Consider the following 6,400-nt stretch of genomic DNA (forward strand, 5'->3'; position numbering starts at 1 on the left):
ATACTAAGTTTGCTCTGTCCCAATCAGCTATTTTAGAAAGATCAGAAGTCAGGCGTTCTGTGGCTTCCCTGTGTAAACTGTTCTCTTCCTGAAGGGTTGGACGCCTATGAAAAGACGTGGAAAAGTCAGTGGTATCATCAGTGGTAATATCATCAGCGTATGAGTGGATAGGACATAAAATTTGGCTTAGAAAATCATTGATGAAAAATAGGAAGAGAGTGGGTGACAGGGCAGAACCCTGAAGAACACCATTATTCATAAATTTAGGAGAAGAACAATGAATGTCTACCACAGTAGCAATAGAGTGGTCAGAAAGGAAACTTCAGACGAAGTTACAGAGAGAAAGATAGAAGCCATAGAAGGATAGTTTGGAAATCAAAGATTTGTGCCAAATTCTATCAAAAACTTTTGATATGTCCAAGGCAGCAACAAAAGTTTCACCGGAATCTCTAAAAGAGGATGACCAAGACTCAGTAAGGAAAGCCAGATCACAAGTGGAGCGGCCTTGATGGAACCCATATTGGCGATCAAACATAAGGTTGTGAAGTGATAGATGTTTAAAAATCTTCTTGCTGAGGATAGATTAAAAAACTTTAGATAGGCAGGAAATTAAAGCAATAGGACGGTAGTTTGATAGATTAGAACGGTCACCCTGTAAGCAAATTTCCAACAAGAAAGAAAGGTAGATGTTGACAGACAGAGTTGAAAGAATTTGACTAGTCAAGGTGCAAACGCAGAGGCACAGTTTTGGAGAACAATAGGAGTGAACCCATCAGGTCCACAAGCCTTCCGAGGGTTTAGGCCAGCGAGGGGATGGAAAACATCATTGCGAAGAATTTTGATAGGTAGTATGAAGTAGTCAGAGGGTGGAGGAGAGGGAGGAACAAGCCCTGAATCATCCAAGAAAGAGTTTTTAGCAAAGGTTTGAGCGAAGAGTTCAGCTTTAGGGATAGATGTGATAACAGTTGTGCCACCTAAAGGAAGGAAAGAAGAAGAAGCAAAGTTTTGGAGATGTTTTTGGGTTAGGTGCCAGAAGTCACGAAGGGAGTTAGATCTTGAAAGATTTTGACACTTTCTATTAATGAGGGAGTTTTTGGCTAATTGGAGAACAGCCTTGGCATGGTTCCGGACAGAAATATGAAGCGCATGAGATTTTGGTGATGGAAGGCACAATCACCTTTTGTGGGCCACCTCTCTATTATGTATAGTACAAGAACAGGCTGTGTGAAACCAAGGTTTGGAAGGTTTAGGTCGAGAAAAAAGCGTGAGGAATGTAGCCTCCATGCAAGACACCATCACCTTTGTTATGTGCTCGGTAAACAGAGATGGGTCTCTGAGATGGAAGATGGAAGCAGTAGTCATTCCAATGAAAATCAGCAAAATACCTCCTCAGGTCCACCACCTAGCAGAGGCAAAACCCCAGAGGCACCTCCGCTTTGGGAGATCCTGAGGAAGGATTGGAGCAATAGGACAAGATACAGATATGAGACTGTGATAGGAGGAGCCCAATAGTTTAACAGAATAAGCAGGATTAGAAGTTAGGAAAAGGTCAAGAATATTGGGCGTATCTCCAAAACGGTCAGGAATACGAGTAGGGTGTTTCACCACTTGCTCTAGGTCGTGGAGGATGGCAAACTTAAAGGCTAGTCCATCAGAATGGTCAGTGAAGGGAGAGGAAAATCAAAGCTGGTGGTGAACAATGGAGATCCCCGCAAAAGGGAAGAGAGTCAGAATGTGCTCCACTTTTGGAAGTTAAGTAGTCAAAGAATTTTTTATGGTCAGAGGAGTTAGGTGAGAGTATGGATATCGCACAAGTATATGAAACAAGCGTTCAGGACCAAAAACGTGCTAGAGAGGGTGAACGCATATATGTAGACGGAGTCCAAGGTAGAAAAAGAATATGATCTTGAGTGGCTGGAGAAGTTCTGGGAAAAATATCTGGGAAACCACGTACAACTAAAGAAGAATGTTGGTGGATGGAAGACGTAAATAATGCACTAAGAGGAGGCGCTGGGACGGCCGGTCTGACGTGCTCCAGCAACTGGAGGATGGTTACAGTGGAGAGGCCTTCCGCGCATACCGCCCTTCAGTGGAGAATAAAGCCAGTGGGCGGAGCCTATCTGGTGGGCGGAACTATGCATGTCTACCCAAAACATTAAGGAGAGTCGTGCGCAAATCCTCAGTAAAAGTGTTCATTTTGCCTTAATTCCTCCATATATCAAGTGATTAGTAATTATTAATATGACTGAACGGATACAGCATGAAGTGTACTTTCAGGTTTGTGAGGAAAAAAGTGCCAAATTTTCTTTTTTTTTTCTTCTTTACACTATGAAAAGCAAATATTTACTCACGCCTCCTCAACAAACATTAGCTGTAAATCGTGCTCATTTATTACCTACACTGAGCATCTACTAAACTTTAATCTCTGACACCGATACGGCCTTCTATGTACAGCTTCTGTTATTTACTATAAATAAAAAAAGTAGTACACAGAAGAGGTACTTTGAGAAAAGAAGAGAAAAGACGCACATATGCGGGTGGCGAGAGACAACTCGTCGCCAATTATTCATGTTACATGATCATATATGTCACTGGTATAGCAAGAAAGAGGACATTAAATTGTTCAGACACCAATTATTGATGTAAATTATTTTATGATAAGAGGTGGATCGATCAGTGACTAAAACACAAAACAATCATGTAGGTGCAAACAACACAAACAATACTACCACAGGTAAAACATTTCAGTCAATTCTTCAAACACAAACAACAGATCTCAGACACAAATCACAAACTGTTTATGCACTACGTTAATATGCTACAACAACCAGTGGGGTATGCTACAGCAGCCAGTGGTTTAAGCAAAAAAAAAAAAAGAAAAACTTAGTAGGAGCTTCTTGGTGACAGCCTTTTGGGTGAATAGATGGAGTGTCAATATCATTTTTTTTTTTTTTTTTTTTTTTTTATGTAGGAAGGATACTGGCCAAGGGCAACAAAAATCTAATAAAAAAAATGCCCACTGAAATGCCAGTCCCTAAAAGGGTCAAAGCAGTGGTCAAAAATTGGTGGATAAGTGTCTTGAAACCTCCCTCTTGAAGGAATTCAAGTCATAGGAAGGTGGAAATACAGAAGCAGGCAAGGAGTTCCAGAGTTTACCAGAGAAAGGGATGAATGATTGAGAATACTGGTTAACTCTTGCGTTAGAGAGGTGGACAGAATAGGAGTGAGAGAAAGAAGAAAGTCTTGTGCAGCGAGGCCGCGGAAGGAGGGGAGGCATGCAGTTAGCAAGATCAGAAGAGCAGTTAGCATGAAAATAGCGGTAGAAGACAGCTAGAGATGCAACATTGCGGCGGTGAGAGAGAGGCTGAAGACAGTCAGTTAGAGGAGAGGAGTTGATGAGACGAAAAGCTTTTGATTCCACCCTGTCTAGAACAGCAGTATGAGTGGAACCCCCCCAGACATGTGAAGCATACTCCATACATGGACGGATAAGGCCCTTGTACAGAGTTAGCAGCTGCGGGGGTGAGAAAAACTGGCGGAGACGTCTCAGAACACCTAACTTCATGGAAGCTGTTTTAGCTAGAGATGAGATGTGAAGTTTCCAGTTCAGATTATAAGTAAAGGACAGACCGAGGATGTTCAGTGTAGAAGAGGGGGATAGTTGAGTGTCATTGAAGAAGAGGGGATAGTTGTCTGGAAGATTGTGTCGAGTTGATAGATGGAGGAATTGAGTTTTTGAGGCATTGAACAATACCAAGTTTGCTCTGCCCCAATCAGAAATTTTAGAAAGATCAGAAGTCAGGCGTTCTGTGGCTTCCCTGCGTGATATGTTTACCTCCTGAAGGGTTGGACGTCTATGAAAAGACGTGGAAAAGTGCAGGGTGGTATCATCAGCATAGGAGTGGATAGGACAAGAAGTTTGTTTTAGAAGATCATTAATGAATAATAAGAAGAGAGTGGGTGACAGGACAGAACCCTGAGGAACACCACTGTTAATAGATTTAGGAGAAGAACAGTGACCGTCTACCACAGCAGCAATAGAACGGTCAGAAAGGAAACTTGAGATGAAGTTACAGAGAGAAGGATAGAAACCGTAGGAGGGTAGTTTGGAAATCAAAGCTTTGTGCCAGACTCTATCAAAGGCTTTTGATATGTCCAAGGCAACAGCAAAAGTTTCACCAAAGTCTCTAAAAGAGGATGACCAAGACTCAGTAAGGAAAGCCAGAAGATCACCAGTCGAGCGGCCTTGACGGAACCCATACTGGCGATCAGATAGAAGGTTGTGAAGTGATAGATGTTTAAGAATCTTCCTGTTGAGGATAGATTCAAAAACTTTAGATAAGCAGGAAATTAAAGCAATAGGACGGTAGTTTGAGGGATTAGAGCGGTCACCCTTTTTAGGAACAGGTTGAATGTAGGCAAACTTCCAGCAAGAAGGAAAGGTAGATGTTGACAGACAGAGCTGAAAGAGTTTGACTAGGCAAGGTGCAAGCACGGAGGCACAGTTTCGGAGAACAATAGGAGGGACCCCATCAGGTCCATAAGCCTTCTGAGGGTTTAGGCCAGCGAGGGCATGGAAAACATCATTACGAAGAATTTTAATACGAGGCATGAAGTAGTCAGAGGGTGGAGGAGAGGGAGGAACAAGCCCAGAATCGTCCAAGGTAGAGTTTTTAGCAAAGGTTTGAGCAAAGAGTTCAGCTTTAGAAATAGATGTGATAGCAGTGGTGCCATCTGGTTGAAGTAGAGGAGGGAAAGAAGAAGAAGCAAAGTTATTGGAGATATTTTTGGCTAGATGCCAGAAATCACGAGGGGAGTTAGATCTTGAAAGGTTTTGACATTTTCTGTTAATGAAGGAGTTTTTGGCTAGTTGGAGAACAGACTTGGCATGGTTCCGGGCAGAAATATAAAGTGCATGAGATTCTGGTGAAGGAAGGCTTAAGTACCTTTTGTGGGCCACCTCTCTATCATGTATAGCACGAGAACAAGCTGTGTTAAACCAAGGTTTAGAAGGTTTAGGACGAGAAAAAGAGTGAGGAATGTACGCCTCCATGCCAGACACTATCACCTCTGTTATGCGCTCAGCACACAAAGACGGGTCTCTGACACGGAAGCAGTAGTCATTCCAAGGAAAATCAGCAAAATACCGCCTCAGGTCCCCCCAACTAGCAGAGGCAAAACGCCAGAGGCACCTTCGCTTAGGGGGATCCTGAGGAGGGATTGGAGTGATAGGACAAGATAAAGATATGAGATTGTGATCGGAGGAGCCCAACGGAGAAGAAAGGGTGACAGCATAAGCAGAAGGATTAGAGGTCAGGAAAAGGTCAAGAATGTTGGGCGTATCTCCAAGACGGTCAGGAATACGAGTAGGGTGTTGCACCAATTGCTCTAGGTCATGGAGGATAGCAAAGTTGTAGGCTAGTTCACCAGGATGGTCAGTGAAGGGAGAGGAAAGCCAAAGCTGGTGGTGAACATTGAAGTCTCCAAGAATGGAGATCTCTGCAAAAGGGAAGAGGGTCAGAATGTGCTCCACTTTGGAAGTTAAGTAGTCAAAGAATTTCTTATAGTCAGAGGAGTTAGGAGAGAGGTATACAGCACAGATAAATTTAGTATGAGAATGACTCTGTAGTCGTAGCCAGATGGTGGAAAACTTGGAAGATTCAAGAGCGTGGGCACGAGAGCAGGTTAAGTCATTGCGCACATAAACGCAGCATCCAGCTTTGGATCGAAAATGAGGATAGAGAAAGTAGGAGGGAACAGAAAAGGGGCTACTGTCAGTTGCCTCAGACACCTGAGTTTCAGTGAGGAAAAGAAGATGAGGTTTAGAAGAGGAGAGGTGGTGTTCTACAGATTGAAAATTAGATCTTAGACCGCGAATGTTGCAGAAGTTAATGAAGAAAAAGTAGAGGGGGGTGTCAAGACACTTAGGGTCGTCGACGGAAAGGCAGTCCGACCTGGGGACATTTATGGTCCCCTCCCCAGATGGGGACTCCGAGGCTGGTGTAGGAGTCGCCATGATTTTAAAATTTTTGGAGTGAAGGGTGTGTGTGTTATTAGGTGCTTGTAGTTTTGTGTGGAGGAAGAGAGTTGTCTTTAGAGGGCAGGCTGTGACTACCCCCTTGTGTTGTGAGACACAAAGGGAAACGTTCAGTGAGGTCACAGCTGGGTTTAATGATAAGTTCACAGCACCCCCTGAACAGTGCTTTAGACCTCACTGGGAGTAATTATCGTTTCGGCAGGTGTCTACTGCCTCCTCCTCAGAACAAATGCAAAGATGATTTTCTCCATATTTTCTTTATATCTAAGGGAGACAATGCACAGTCATCATAATATATTTACATGTATGTAATAGCGAACCTCTTTGAATTACTTTGTTTTTTTCCTTGTTCTGGCTCCCTTG

This window comes from Scylla paramamosain, chromosome 4 (assembly GCF_035594125.1).
Source record: "Scylla paramamosain isolate STU-SP2022 chromosome 4, ASM3559412v1, whole genome shotgun sequence".
Lineage (NCBI taxonomy): Eukaryota > Metazoa > Arthropoda > Malacostraca > Decapoda > Portunidae > Scylla > Scylla paramamosain.